Here is a 16,495-nt window from a genome sequence, read left to right as displayed (position 1 = left end):
GTGAGTGTAGTAGCAGAATCAAGTTCTTTTTAGTTCACACTGACATTGATGCTGTATAGAATATACAGAATAACATTAATGATGGTAGCTCCATGGTAACTTATTCCTCTTCACTTTATCATTACATTCATTCTGAGGGAAAATGTTTGTGGTTATGGTAAAAAATATATAATAAAATCACAATTACAAGAATAAAAATTGTGTGCTAGTTCTGCCCAAGTTTAGTTCAAAACAAAGCTATTCCTCTGTCTAACTGAAGGTTGTCAGCCACTGTATCCATGAAAATTATTTTCATGTAAGTCTTTGCTTTCCTGAACTTTTGACTCTACCATTTATCTAGTTTAACCCCAGCTATTTTGGTTTTTTTCCTCAAAGTCCTGCAATTTACTTGTTTGTATGACTATCAATGATATTAGCATCAAGAAGAAATTATATAAAATGAGGTCAAATGATACATTCGCATCACCATACTTTTATGATAAAATAATGTGATAACATTTGACCATTTGAGAAAATGATTGAGAAGGAGAGAAGGAGAAAGGGAAAAAAGGAGGCAAAAGGAAGGAAAAGAGACGGAGGAGGAAGGAGGAGGAAGGAGAGAGAGGGAAAGAGAAATGCAATATTTGTTTAGCAATTTTTGTATCAAAATGGATTACAATAGAGCACTGAAATGTAGTCGAACCTTTTAATTTTAATGTTTAATATTTACATATTTGGAAACTCTCGCACCCCGCTGATTTACTTTTAAACATTGTTTCATAGTTATAGGAAGCCGATAAAGCATTTCACAAAATAGCCAAGTATTGCGCGACATGCTTGGCAAATTTCACATTAACACTCATATCCAGTAATTAGAGTGAGTTACGCTGTTTTAGACACACTTACCTCTAGCTAGACAATTATTACTCTAAAAAATATAGCTCCATAACTTTATTTTTTATTTACTTTGTTTTCTCACATACATATCAGGTTATCAAGTATATTCAATGAATGAATCCGCCGTTACAAATTTTGATTTTACCTCTGCTTCATTTATGATCTCCACCCTGAGGAAGTGTTTACATATGTAGTGTTTATAATAGGATTGGAATCTAAGAAGTACAAATTCAATATCAAATGGCGATCGGATGGTGCTACTCCTACTAATCCAGCAGGAGCGGATAAAAAAGATTCAAGTCTCGGAACTACCATCGGAGGTTCAGTCGGTGCGGGTGTACTGATTATCGGAATGGTGGCTTTGTCAGCATTTGCAATAAGAAAACGAACAGGTAGGAGCAACAGATTTATTATTAGTTTTAATACACCTTTTATTTTGTATCTTATGAGCACACACTATTGTGGGAAGGCTAATTAAACAGAAAGCCATATAGTCTAGTGTCAATGTGGTTTTTAGTGAATTTTACATTTCTAAACTTGTAGAAAAGCAGTAAATTGTTTAAAATAGTAAATTAGCTTACACTATCAATTATAATTTTTTTTTTCAAAGAATTGAAATTATATTTAAGGCTTTTCAATGAGAGAACTGCTACAATTTTTTTAATTCGGGACGATAGTGTGACTAGTATCCAACTACTATAATTTTACAGGAATTGCTGAGTCATTTTTCTGAAAAGCAATTTGCGTTATTATGACAATATATTATGATATATATATATATATATCATATATATATATATATATATATATATATATATATATATATATATACTCAGTTATATGATATCAAGGAATTTTTTAAAGATAAGCTTTTTAACTCAAATAGAAAATAAGTCACTCGAATTTCAGTTTTTTTAACAGGCTAGCATTTATGTAGTTATTGCCAAATATGTAAGTTTATTTTGACCAGTTACACTCACCTTAATGCTTAAAAAATCAGAAATGGTTTGTTTTTATATAAAAATCTTTTGCTCAACAACAAGGTGTTAATATACCGTTTTGCTCGAGCATGTAATAAAATCAAATTTTAATTACAGTTACTCAAAACAGACAATTTATTTAGCATAAGTAATTATGCATAGTTATCTATCTAATTACCTGAGTCTTGCATAGAAACTTGTCTAGTAAGGAAGAGTAGGTAAGGAATTTGTATAGCTTGTTTTTTTATATTTTGTTACTAAAATGAACTTTTATGAAAAATTCATAAAATTAAGTTTTTTTTGCGGACAGACTTTAATTATGACTAATCAGTCATAGAAACTCACTCATAGAAACAAATGCAACATTGCAAAATCTCTCAGTTTTCACCAAAAACTAAGCGTTTTATAAAGCTTTAAAGCGTTTTGTGGTGTTAAGGATTTGCACTTTGTTTGCGGGGTTTGACAGGTAAACTGACATGTAGTGTTATTTTTTAGATTTAAAATTTTTTACAGTTCTGTATGCAGCAAAAACATTAATAACAGAGTTATCACAAAATATGGAATTATTTGGTGAAATGTATTTTTGGAAAAGCGTTATCTATATTATAAGTATGTTTCCCATTTTGCATGATAACTATTATTCTCTTCAGGAGCTCTCTAATTTAATCATGTCATTGATATCAAATTACATGTATGTACATGATAGGAACTATGGAAGGGCAAAGTGCTGGTGCTGAAGTTGCTGGAAAGAACGCACAGGGGTTTGTATCCCATTTAGCTTTTCTATATCAGAGACTGTTACTTCTCATGTTTGACTGATTTATAAGGCTAAAATTACAAACTGTAAAGAGCTAACTAACCAGTTAGTAAATTGTTAGACCTTGACTGTCACTAGCAGAATGTCACTGTCAAGAATGTCACTAGCAGTTATACACAAGCTGTACTGTTATAAGAGTTGTGTCCGCCTGTCTATCCAAACCCCCTTTTTGAAGTTACACAAAAAAATGCATTTTATGGGATTCAAACACTTACCATTCAGTTTAATAAATCAACTACCCGACAGCTCCACTAGCCAACTGCTTTCTGGTGATTTGATATAATTGTGCAAGTATTTATCATTTGCGCTTCACCGGCATACCTGGTGATTTCTGTACTGCCAGGTTACTTAGGTTTAGTAATTAGTCAGTAATAACACTTTACAGAATGTTTCAAATTATCATTTTAATTGTTCATTTTTATTAGTTTGTTGTTTAATTCATAGTTTTCAGACCTTAAAAATCAGCAGCTTTCCTTTATTCAAGACGAAGTGAAGGCCTGGTTGGCCCAAGTAATAAAGATGTCTTTGGACCGAAAATTTGATTTTATTTAATATTCACAACATTCACCATTCTAACTTTTGAATTTCATATTATGGGAAAAGGGTTTTTGGGCAGTTGAAATGAAGCAAGACAAAAAGATTTTAAATGTTCAAACAACGGTACCTATTAAATTTCATATCATGAAAGAAGCCTTTTGTTGAAATTAGAAGGATAAATAATACCGTAAAGGTGTTCAAATGTAAATGTGAAATTGGTAGCAAGTAATGGTTAAGTATAATCTGTTTTTTTATGATTACAATAAAAAGTTGTTTGGTATACAATTATATAATTTTACTTTGCTTCAGCAATTGCATCATAAGGCGAAAATACGTATAGACGTAGAAATTGGTATAAAAACCAATAATAATTATTTAATGCAATCACTGCCTTGTAAAAGTCATCCTCATTAAAAAAAGCCGCACGTGATTTGTTAACCTCAGTAAGTATAGTTACCTACAATAACTTTAGTGCATTTTGTGAAAGATAGTAAAAGTTTAGACTGTTGTAACACGAGGACTCTCTGTTCTGAAGCTCGAAGTTGACTACATAATTCAACAAACCACAGTTGGTTTATAGAAAGTTAGTTCATAGGAGGCAGAAAATTTTAGGTTCAGTCTCTTGTTGAAATTAGGTGGTTTTAAGAATAAAAATCTCGGATGGTTCGGGGGTCAAAGGCCAATATAAGAACTGGAGTCATATTTTCTTTATATAACGTTGATAATAGACAAATCTCTCGGTCTTGGTAACATATTAAGGTTAGCAACAAAATTCACAACTTCATTTAGTTATTTGCGATACTTTATGAAAAGCCATCATATTTAATAAATCTTGTAAACATTTTAATTTTGTAGCAAATATGTAATTATTTTGAACAAAATCTGCCCTTTAAATGCAATATATTTATTTCTGTTTCATAATTCTGCAAAATTTGTGTGTTTGTTGTAGAGCTTCAGAGCCTCATACAAAGCCAACGGCTGCTTAGTTCAACTGTAAAACAGATTCTTGTGATAAACAAGTAAGTTTATTTAGCTTTTACCATACTTACCAACACTTTTGAAGGTGTCTTTCAATTCAAGAAAAAACATTTCTGAGACTACACTTATTGAAGTTTTGCTTTTTTTATCACCTCATAGCCGTAGAGTTAATAGTCTGCCAAATTTGTTTTTTGACTCAGACATAATCACAGACTGTTTATACACGAGCCTTTATAAACTGCAGGATATCCTATTGCTTCTTTACTTCAAGCAGTGAAGACTATAAAATCTTTGATAGAGCACGGCTTTTGATGAATTATTGAGATGTTCAGTTGCTGTTTTTATTTAATATCTTGTACTTCTATAGTAGTTTTTCTCTTTATCTTAGACTTTCACGTCAGCCGATTCCAACCACAGGTTGCAGCATTTGATAAAAGTTTATATGAATAAAAGGCAAAATCAGCTAAACAAAAATATGGAAGTTACAGTTTTTAAGATATTTTATAATTTTGTTTGGCGTAAAACAGTCCTGTATGCACCTACAATATTATATCTTAGTGGGAAAGCTTTTGCATCAAAACAGCAAAAGTTTGTCTTCCAATAAAATTTTTAGTACCACAATATATTTTTTGTGGTGAAATTATATTGTACCACATATTATGAATACGCGATGGATTCTCAAATAAAATTCATTCAGCGTTAGAATCAGTCTCAAGTTTTGTGTCAGATTGAGGAAATTTGGTAACAAATACAGAGATTGTAATTTAATAAAAGCGTTAAATACATACTTTCATTGGCCAATAAAACAACATTTTTTTTCAATCTTTACTATCACCATGTTGTTTTCAGAGTGAAGTTCAAGCAGTGGCCAATCAAAGGAGCAGAATAAATATTTCAAGAATTTTACCATGAATCTGAACGTTGTTATTTCTTTCTTGTTTGTCTGTCACCTCAGGCAACGGTATTCTGAAAAGCTCATGTCTTTTTTTTGTTGTTTTCATTCAATAAAGTGATCTACTACTCCCCTCAATCCATGAAACTATCTTAGCTGTTAAACAATATTTAGCCAAGAGCCTAGCCTTACATAGCAAGTTAACACCTTTTAATTTTTTATTATCAACATGATTCTATGTACACATAGTAACTCTTATACTTCTGCAGTTTTATAGATAGGCAGTCTATCTAATAACATTGCATGACACAGAAAACCTCTTGAACAAGTAAAAAAACACATGTGAGTTGGGTTAATCTACACTAAACTTGCAAAAAATGCCAGGTCGACAGCTCTACGCCTAAAACAAAAATACTCCACATTTCATAACTTGGCTCTATTTTGTATAAATAAAGCTTTATGACAAGCAGATCACAAAACATGTGAGACGGACATTTGGCAAAATTTTTGTCATTTCAGTGGGAGTCATCAACTATATTACCATCACTTTTACATTCTATTAAATTTTTTCCTTATGCTCAATTTGCTATTCCTAGTCATGCTATTATAATACTATGTGCAATGTCTAGTCTTTTTTGGCAAATTGCGTTTTTTATCTAGATAGATATATTTGATGAAGTTAAAAGAGGTGATGATATTGCAAATGGCAGCGTCTCCAGGCTGTTTAAATAATTTATATCAGGTACCACAACAGTAAAACTATATTCTGTATATTTAACCCAAATCATTGCAAAAGTGTATTCAGTATTATCAGCTCACTTATCGGTAGAAAACTCAATATTATGTCAATCTTGAGAACAGAGAGAAAATGGGAAAGTGGGAGAGAGAAAGAGAGAATAAGACAGAAAAAGAGGGAGAGAAATGGAGGGAAAGCGGAAAAAAATGAAAGAAAGGGAGAAAGAAAAAAGAAAAAGAGGAAAAACAAGATGTGGAAAGATAGAGGAAACAAGAGAGAGAGAGAGGGAAAATAAAGAGAAATTAATATAGGATAGTAAGAAAGAGGAAGGTAGGATGAAGTACAAACGAGAGATTACAAGTAATGAGAATTAAAAAAATTTGACAAAAAGGCAAAGAAAGCAAAGAATAAAAAAAGAGAGAGAAAGAGTAAAAATGACCAGGGACAAATAAAGAAAATAGAGTAGGAAGCAAGTTATATGGAAAAAAAGACAGGGCATTGAGAAGAAAAGAGAAAAACCAAATAGAGAAAAAAGGCTATTGCAAGAAACTAAATATCACTTTTTCAGGTAGAATCTTTGAATGAATATTTGTCAATATATACAGCAAATGCTTTCATAATGTATACTTCATATAACCTCAATTCCAGAAAATGCAAAAATCTAAACAAAGTTTTTGCTTCTTACTATGTAAAAAGATCCATATATCTTTAAGTGTAAAGTAAGGGCAACTTCACAAATTTGATTTGAATGGTAGCATGTCTAGACACACTTGTGAGAAATAAAATCTACATATAGCAATATATGTATCTATTATATGTACAACTTCCCTGGTATTTTAGTTTGATATGATAGATTGTCAGACATATTGAGGAAAGATAGAATGCTTGCAAGTAGCTGGGCAATTATTAATAAATACCTAAAGGTGATCAATTGGTGCAGGTATTACAATGTTAGTTTGCCGATCTAAACATCACTAGTTGGGAGTATTGCCAAAAGTTATGGTTTATTCCAACCTTGACCTGCAGATGCATACAGCTAACAGACAGGTAGACCCCGCTATTTTAATGGTAAATTATTTTTTGCTTTATTGTGGACATGTGAAATATTTATTATTAGTTTAACTTTTTGGGATAGGCTTTGTATTCTAGAAAAAAAGAACAAATAGTAATTCGTAGTCAAATATGTGCATTTCCTAGCCACTAATTGTAAAATTACAGCAATCATAGTCAATAAAACCAGTGAAATTTATCAAAAAAAGAGACAAGTTGTCGATGCAGACTAATAGTATTACAGTTACCTTACAGCCAAAGAACTAAAAATGTAAATTTTACTTTTTTTCATATCCAAACGATGAATTTAAAATGATCTTGGAATTGATTAGGCAATTTACACGCATTTCACTCTTCGTATAACATGAAACTCGTATAATGTAAGTGTTCCTGAAACAACTTACTTACAATGTACAGTGTCTACTGTATCCTTAATGCCTAATTAATTATCATTGTTTGTATGTTTGAAGTACAAAGCATTTTTTACTTTCAGCATTTGTAGGTGACTTAACACAAACCTATATCTTTACTGATGAAGCAGGTTGATTTGCTGATAGCAATTGTGCTTTATGAGGCTGTTTTCTGGCTTTGCAGCAAAAGCTTGGACTAAATAATCTTCTTGATATGAAGAGAGCGTTTTGCCTCGCTTGCTGGAAAGAACTTGGTTGGAATGTGATAATCTCCAATATGTGTAACTGGCATATTTAAACAATTGTTTGCAAATGTTATTATACTACCTGTAAAATGTTTTTATTGAATTTTAGCCAGTCAGGGAGGTAAAACAAAAATGGTCGCAGAAAAAATCCCATTCCGTCATATGACTATGCTAAAAGCTATTACGACTTTGAATCTTGCCTTGTGCTCAAAAGTAAAAAAAAGCATAGTTACTTGTTAACAGAATAGTTTACAAGCGCTATTGCAGGAGGTAGTTTAAGCATTCATTAGGTCGATCAGCATTAGTTGGTAATCAGCTGGTTAGCTCCTTAGATAAACTTACCAAAGAGTAATCTATTTCTATGACCTGAGTGTCTATTTTCCCTATCAAAATTACATGTATTTGTTCTAAACTGATTGCTTTGCAACACTCAATAAGCTAATAGACTATGTACACAAGTATGTCTACATGAAAATCTTCGCCTGAGTGTCAGCTGCAATAACTACTGAACAGGAGATAGACTGGCAACTGACTAACCTCCAGTTGTAAGAAGAGCTGCTCAGTAAGGTATGTTCCGTGGAATGAACTTGTTATGAAGGTTAGAAAAATATGGCAGAACATATTTCTTTACCAAAAAGCAGCTTTTAGAAGAGGCAAGTTTCTTAGAGTTTATTTTAACTAACTTCATAGCTTACAGATTTATTTGGTACCCTTCAGTAGTATTTACAACCGCTTAAAAATTAGTTCATAAAATATCTATTGATTTTTCCTAGCACAAATTTTATTACTCATATTACATCTATAACATATGTTATCATAAGCTTTGTTTTTACAATCAGCTATTTATAGTTGTAGTTTGTTCAAAGGTTTCATAATGAGCTGTAAACGTTCTAAACAGTAAGCTTAAAAGAGAAATAGGCAGACCATTCCTTTTTGAACTTATCAGCAACAGACAGAACACTGCAGTTGTACTTGTTTAAGATCAATGACCCATATATGTATATGGCTATCATGTTTTATAATTAGGTAGTTTAAATTTTTACATTGTACAAGTAAGAGGCTTGTTTATTGCATTCCTCAAAGCATTTTTGTTTGACTTCAGTTTAGAGCGTACCATAATATACATACAGTATCTTCCAAAATTATTGCAGTTGATTCGTGATCGATGCTTATATTTCCATGGGGGTTACCAAAAATAATGTGATAAATATACGGTCTAAACAATAATATATTTATATCGACCTGGTTGATAATATACTAGTTAATACAAAACATATAATATTTTGATAATAATAACAATAATTATATAATAAAACGTAATATGTTCTAATAACAACAAACAATTACATTCTTATGCTAGTTGTATTAGATGGCCTCTTACTGATGCGTTTAATAATTTCAATGCATTAACTAATAGTTAGTGAGAATAAAATAAATATTTTATAGTCTGTGAGTTTTTAAAGAATTACTTTGAAGGTCTATTGTTAAACAGCAAAGATCTGCAAAGCTTAAACCAGTGTTTTAAGCTAATAACAGCCTCAGGAAACAAAGATGTTGCAGTTTTATTCTGTTCGATCCTTCTGTCTTCGGAATGATGAGCTGTATAGACGTGCTATGGCCTACAACTTACAATTGCACATTTGTCTTTGCTTAGCTACCTGCATCTTTTTATTGGTAATAATAATAATAATATTGGTTATAAAGGACCATTAAGTGTTATGAATACTTATAAAAACACTTAGCACTTATATTTGTTCAAAAGATAAAATGCGACGGGTAATAAAATTCACCATGAAATGTTTAGTAGTATATTGATACTCTGACATGCAAAAACAATATTATACAACTGTTCTGAGATGCCAGATAAAATTTGCAAAAATGTATGCTATGATTTACAACAATATATTTTACATGCCAATTTACAATGAGTGATAGTGAAAGCCAAAAAAAAGTAAGATCAGATTTTGGTGGAAGCCATTTTGTAGCATAATTGTGGGTGAAACCAGCCAGCTGAGTCTCCTAAAGTCACTAACAGTTAGTGAGCTGACCAAGGGATCATTTAAGGCGGACTTGCAACAAAATTCACATTACAGTTATTAATTTTGGTATCAAAAGATTCATCATGTCTTACTCTGTTGTGTTGTAAGTGCCAAAAACGTGGAAATGTGATGACAAGCTCTTAAAAGCTCAAAAATCAATCGTTGTTATACAGCTTACTAAAATGTCTACAAAAAATTGGATACTGTGAAATAACATCATCTTAACAATTTGAGCCTTTTTTCAGGAACTAAAATGAATACCACAAGTGGGTGGCATATTTTCTAACTCTCAGGCATACAAATAAAAAACAAACTCAAATCTTTTTCTTTTAAAAACATTTGGTTATAGTCGACTGCATCAACCGATATTATAATTTATCATTGGTTGATTCCGCAGCAAAAGGTTTCTAGACAGCATGATGTCGCGGATGTGAAGTCTTCCTTATTTCTCTCTGTCACAAGTGGAAAACACAAATACAGAATTTCAGCAACTCAATATGCTAGCAACAGGGGCCTGCACACACACACACGCACGCACGCACACACACACACATACACGCACACACATACATGCACACATACACTGAAAAGTGAAAATTAATATTTAATTTTTTATTGCACCAAGACTAAAATAGGAGCATTTCACCTGAGCCAATCACGCATCATCCTTTGCTCGAGTTTCTACAACATGGTCAGGTGTATTAAAGCTATGTGCATACACCACAGGTGGGAAGTGAGGAGAGAGGATTGCACCAGAACTCACAGCGGTTCAATCTGTTCTCTGTAAGAAGCTTCTTAAAAATATCCAATGTATTACATGTTCTATTGGTGCAATTGTATATTCACTGCAAGTTCATGATAGTAACTGAGTTGTACATAAATACTGTAAACAGTTTCAAGATGTAGATGGAGCGTTTTGAGGACATCTACATTATGAGGATTTTACCTCATGCAAACTGCAAAATAATTGTAATTTGTATTTTAAGATATTTCAAACATACCAGGTTAACAAATCAAAAGCTGAAAAACTTAATTTTTCAGTTTAGTGTTGGTACAGCGACTGTAGTATTATTGGTTTGTATCGACAACCTCTTTCTTTTTTTATCACTGTCACCTAATAATGAGTTTCTGACTACAGTAATTTAACATTAAGCTCAAGGCAACAGACGTTTTCAAAGTTCATATAACTTCTTTTTTTTCTTTTTATCTAGACCACAAGGTTTACGCATCAATGGGAAAATTTGGTATGTGTTTTAAATTTGGTAAATCAAAAAAAATAATTTGATTATAATAAGAGCGAAGCCTGTCTGTCTGTCTATTGGTGAAATTGATATTATTAAATAACAGGTATCACCATTGTTTTGAAATGCTTCACAAATTTCCTATTTGAATGCTTTGTACAGGTAGCAACATCAAAATGATCATACTTATACCTAAAAGGGCTGAGAATTGACCTTAGTTGCAGAAAATTAGATAAAGGTCTTTAAGTTTCATCCAATTTTTGCATCTTGGTAAGCTTGCTGTCTGAGTGTTGTTTGTAAAATTCATTAAATTTCCCAGTATTGAAGTACCAGCTGTTATGTACTGGGAAAGATAGTCCGAACCTAGGTTGGCTTGAATAATACCAAAACCTTGTTTTTCAGTGTTTCAAGCAGACTAGCTGTTTGGCTGACAATATGTTGTATTTTATTTCCTTGTGTTGTTAATTTTGTTGCTAAAGATATTATTTCGCACAATTATTTACTGCCTAATTATTTATTGCACACATTATATATACACAAGATAGTATTTGAATTTACCATGTTGCTAAATTCAAATAATATCTTGCACAACAGCTAGGTTATCAAAATTATTTACTTAGTGTTTTTACCACTATAAAACTTTTAGAACAATATAAAAGTTTTATTGATTTAATCACACTTGTTTACTTGTTCAAAACAGTGATCTATAAATGTTTCTTATCAAAATTTAAATAGGTCTTACAATTATCATAGACGGATGATTATTGCATACGATATAGAGTTCCTATAGGTTTTTAAATTTGGGTTTTTCATAATTTTGGTTGATTGTTAAGCTTTAACTCTTTAACAGATATTTAAAAAGAATTTATGCATAACTTATACAGAAAACAGCCTTTTCCTTCTCGACCCCACAAAAAAGCACACAGTTGAAATTTACACATAAAAAATATACATTTGAATCTCTCAAATATGCGCATGTATGTATACAGCCAAGAGTGTGCATGCAAATTTAATTGCAGTAAACTAAACTTCTTGCTGCTCTGCTTTGCCTGGTTCATATGGTTCCTGTATATACAGCATATCAATAGGCTTTGCTCTCAGCCTGGAAGACCAACTCGGTGACACGTTGGTTCTTCCAGAATCGGTTTGTTAGCAGGCTTGGTAGAACTTCGGTGGTTTGTTTGCTGGCTCAGTCATAGGTTGATCTTCCTTTCCACCATTTTGATGGCCGGTCTGGTGTGGCCTGTCTAAGTTAATGACAGGTAAAAGGGGTAATATTGTCAGTTGATCTGTTAGCTCGTTTTGAACCTGGGCCAGGCTATTGCTTGCCGGTAATTTTTCTACATAATTTAAATGTATTTTGTTGTCAGCAACGTCTGTGGTTAATCAATTTAAACAATTGTTGCTAAGTGAAATTACGCTCACTAATGAGTGATGAATGATAGTCAACTAGTGTTTATGCCTTGAGACACACATCACTTATAAGCTTCAACAAATCATTTTACTTTTAAAGGTTTATCTATGGCTTGAGTATTTTGAAACGAGTTCTATCACACTAGTGGAGTAAAGCAAACACTATATTAGTATAACCGTACTATTCAGCAAAGGTTTTAGTTTGTATCAGTTGGGTCGTGCTGGTTGTATTTTGTGTAGTGTTAGTTTCAGCATAGTCTGTTGGTTTCAGCTAAGTACAAAGAGTTAATCTTAGTTTCATTTGTTTGGTCTGGTAAAATGTATCACACAAAGTATTTGGATTAGTGTGTTGCATTGGTTATGGCAAAGGAGGAAAAATTAATTACAATATTAAACTCAAAGTTGGAGTTGTGCCTTTTTTTACTTCCATTTTAATAAATTGCTTTATTATACAGCCTTTAAAATTTACTGGCTTATTTTAGTGCATTTTTTTGCTAGAATTTTTTTTCATTTTTTTCAGTCATTATATTCCAGCCGATTTGTCTTGTACATGACTCACGGTTCATATATCAAATTCTTTCTTATAACTTATCCGCAACCTTACTTGCATCATATTTATCACTGATCTCTTTAATTCTGAAGGAGGTCTTAACTTTCCGCTTTTTACTGTCACTCGAACTATCATTTTTAGTGTAATAGCTTAATATTAGCAATTGTGAAGTGTGAAAGAACCTTCGATGTTGTTCTAACACAGTTGGAGTAAACTGTGAAGAACTGCATACGGATGTACATATTAACAAAATCTGATGTTTCAATAAAAATCTAGAGCAATTAACTGGATATTCGTTTGGGTTGAAGGGTAAATACCAGGTTTAGTTTTGTACTATCTCTACCACCAATTGTGTATGTACATACATACATACATACATACATACATACATACATACATACATACATACATACATACATATATATATATATATATATATATATATATGTATGTATGTATATGTATGCATACTCATGCTACACACAGCACTGTTTCGGCTATTGAAGCCTCATCAGTGCAGCTCAGAGCTTAGGCAAGGGACACAAATACCATTACTAATGAGAGTTGACTTCTTGCCATGGTACAACAAGGTTGCCTCACAGACTTTAAGAAAGTCAATGTGCTGGCACCAGAGTGCTCAAATTACAAAAGTGATGAGCTTTGCACAAAGGCTAATAGTGCCGCACCTCTCACAGAGTGCTCAACCAAACCGTAGTTAGGGAGCATATACTCATGCTACAGACAATACTGTTTCGGCTATTGAAGCCTCATCAGTGCAGCTCAGAGCTTAGGCAAGGCTTAAATACACATATATATATATATATATAGCGGACAGATAGCGCAGTTGGTAAGGTATTGGGACCGTGATCATTAGGTCCTCGGTTCAAACCCCAACAACTGCACTTTTCTGGTGGTCCTTGAACAAGACCCTTGCTTGTATAATGTCTACAACCTCTATGATAAGTGCAATAACCAAGGCCATGCCGGCTCGGACGTCGCTCGGTCAAACAAGGTCCGCGCTGCCTGTAGCTGAACCAGGACAAAGCAGTGGAAAATGGGCTAGTGGTTCAAAACGGATGAAATGGACTCGGACTGATAACACGGACCTCATGCAGTGCTACTTTATGAGTGAACCTCAAAAGTGGGGCTATATGGGAAGGATGCGGCAACTGTGGATAAACATGCGCCCTGAATTGCCACTAACCGCTAAGCAACTTGTAGCTCAGAAGAGTAACATAATCAAGCGGCACTTCATATCGGAACTTGAGGTAGATAAAATTAGGGAACAGTTCACCCAAATAACCTCAACCAACGAGGAGTGCATATCAACACACACTGTCACGTATACACGATCATGTGTTGACTCACGGGTTGAAGTAGCCATGCACTTGGACCTTGACCCAAGGGTGAGAGAGCTTGCGAAAAATATCATCAACAAGTTGTCAGCTGCTAATGATTATGGAAGCAGGGTACCACTACGAAGAGTTAGCAAGGCCATACCTAAGAAGCTGTTAGAAGACATTAACAAGGCACTAGAGTCGATCTCAACAGGATCAATCAGTGATACTAATGCCTTAATCTACAGTACAGCAAACGTCATCTTGGAAGAGATGGATATTAAGCCAATGCCAACAAGGCTTCAAGCCATTCCATCCTGGCAGCTGAGGCTACAAAATAAGATCAAGGACTTGCGCAAGAAAGTTAGTAGGCTCAATGAGAGATCTAACCACAATTTGGAGCGTCCAAAAAGGGAAGCCACAATAGAAGCTCTAGAATCTGCCAAACAGCAGCTAGTAGCACTCTTGACACGACTGAAGCGGTACACCAAAGAGTGGGATAACAAGAGAATGAACAAACTTTTCATCAATAATCCATCTAGAGTGTATTCCCAGTTCAAAGGTGAACTGCACAGGCCAATGTCTGAGCCTCCTCGACCTAGCACTTCAAAGTTCTGGAAGGACATCTGGGAGAAAGAGACTACTCATAACACCACTGCAAATTGGCTGAAGAGGTTTAAAGAGAACCATCAATGCGCTGTGGCTCAGCAAGGACTCACCATCAGCAAAGAGGACATAAAGTGCAGAGTGCAGCGTATGAAGAACTGGGCAGCACCTGGCCATGACATGATTCAAGCCTTCTGGTTTAAGAAATTGACATCACTTCACACTAGAATGGCTAAGCAGATGGAATGCCTAATAGAATAAGGTGACCATCCAGAATGGCTGACCAAAGGACGAACTGTACTTCTGATAAAAGATCCAAAGCAGGGGCCGATTCCCAAAAACTATCGACCAATAACGTGCTTGCCTACCACTTAGAAACTGCTTTCAGGAATAGTTGCAGACAAACTGGAAGAGCACATGAGTCACTATATGACCAGTGCTCAGAAAAGAATTGGGCGCAACACCCGAGGAGTTAAACATCAGTTACTGGTAGATCGGACGGTCTGTTAAGACAGCAGGAGAAGGCAAACCAATCTTGCCATGGCTTAGATTGACTACAAAATGGCCTATGACTCAATTCCCCATAGTTGGATACTTGAGTGCCTCAGTATGTACAATGTTCACCCTGCTCTTGTGGCATTCATCAAGATGTCAATGACCAAATGGAAGACGGAACTAGAGGCTAATGGCAAAAAGCTGGCGAGTGTACAAGTTAAGCGAGGCATCTATCAAGGTGACTCCTTATCACCGCTGCTCTTCTGCATATGCCTAAACCCTCTAAGCAATATGCTGGAGGAGACTCAATATGGGTACCAGTTTAAGAGTGGCACCAAGATAAACCACATCTTCTACATGGATGACATCAAGCTGTACGCTAACAAAAAAGGGACATTGATTCGCTAATACACCTCACTCAGGTATACAGCAAGGACATTGGAATGACCATCGGTATTGACAAATGTGGAAGGCTAATTCTTAAGAAAGGCCATTCTATGCTCACAAATGGCCTAAGAATGCCAAATGGTACCAACAAAGATATAGAAGAAGGGTAAAAGTACTTGGGGATTATGCAAAGCAACATCAACCACAAAGCCGAGGTACGTCACAAAGCCGAGGTACGTCACAAAGCCATTACCGAATACAAGAAACGCCTTTGGCAGGTCTTACGGAGCCAGCTCAATGCCAAGAACTAAATCATGGCAATAAATACCTACGCACTGCCAGTAATAAGATATCAAGCAGGCATAATAAAGTGGACTGAGGAAACCATCAAAGAAACAGATATAGCAACTTGTAAACTGCTGACCATGCATGGAGCACTCCACCCAAAATTTGATACTACTAGATTGTATCTTGATAGGAAAGATGGCGATAGGGGACTTGAAAGTGTACAGCAGACAGTGAAAGAGGAGGAGCAAAGCATCAAAGCATATGCAGCATCCATGGCCATCTCAGATAAGTTGCTAGCTGAATTTCAATCGGCTGCTCTTACAACGGACCTACGCCCTGATGATGAGGAAATTGACTGGCACACAAAACCTCTTCATGGTGCTTACCACCAACAAATATCTAAGGTTGGCGATCTTCACCAGACATACATGTGGCTGAACAAAGGAAACCTAACGGCCAATACAGAGTCGCTAATCATGGCAGCCCAGGAGCAAGTGCTCCCAACAAGGCAACTCCAAACGAAAATCTATCACACTAGAGACGATCCTAGATGCAGACTGTGCAAAGATGCACCTGATACCATCCTACACATCATCAGTGGATGCAAGCAGCTAGCAG

Source organism: Watersipora subatra, chromosome 5 (genome assembly GCF_963576615.1).
Source record: "Watersipora subatra chromosome 5, tzWatSuba1.1, whole genome shotgun sequence".
NCBI classification, from domain to species: domain Eukaryota; kingdom Metazoa; phylum Bryozoa; class Gymnolaemata; order Cheilostomatida; family Watersiporidae; genus Watersipora; species Watersipora subatra.
The sequence above is the reverse complement of the archived record's forward strand: the minus strand, read 5'-3'. Positions refer to the sequence as shown.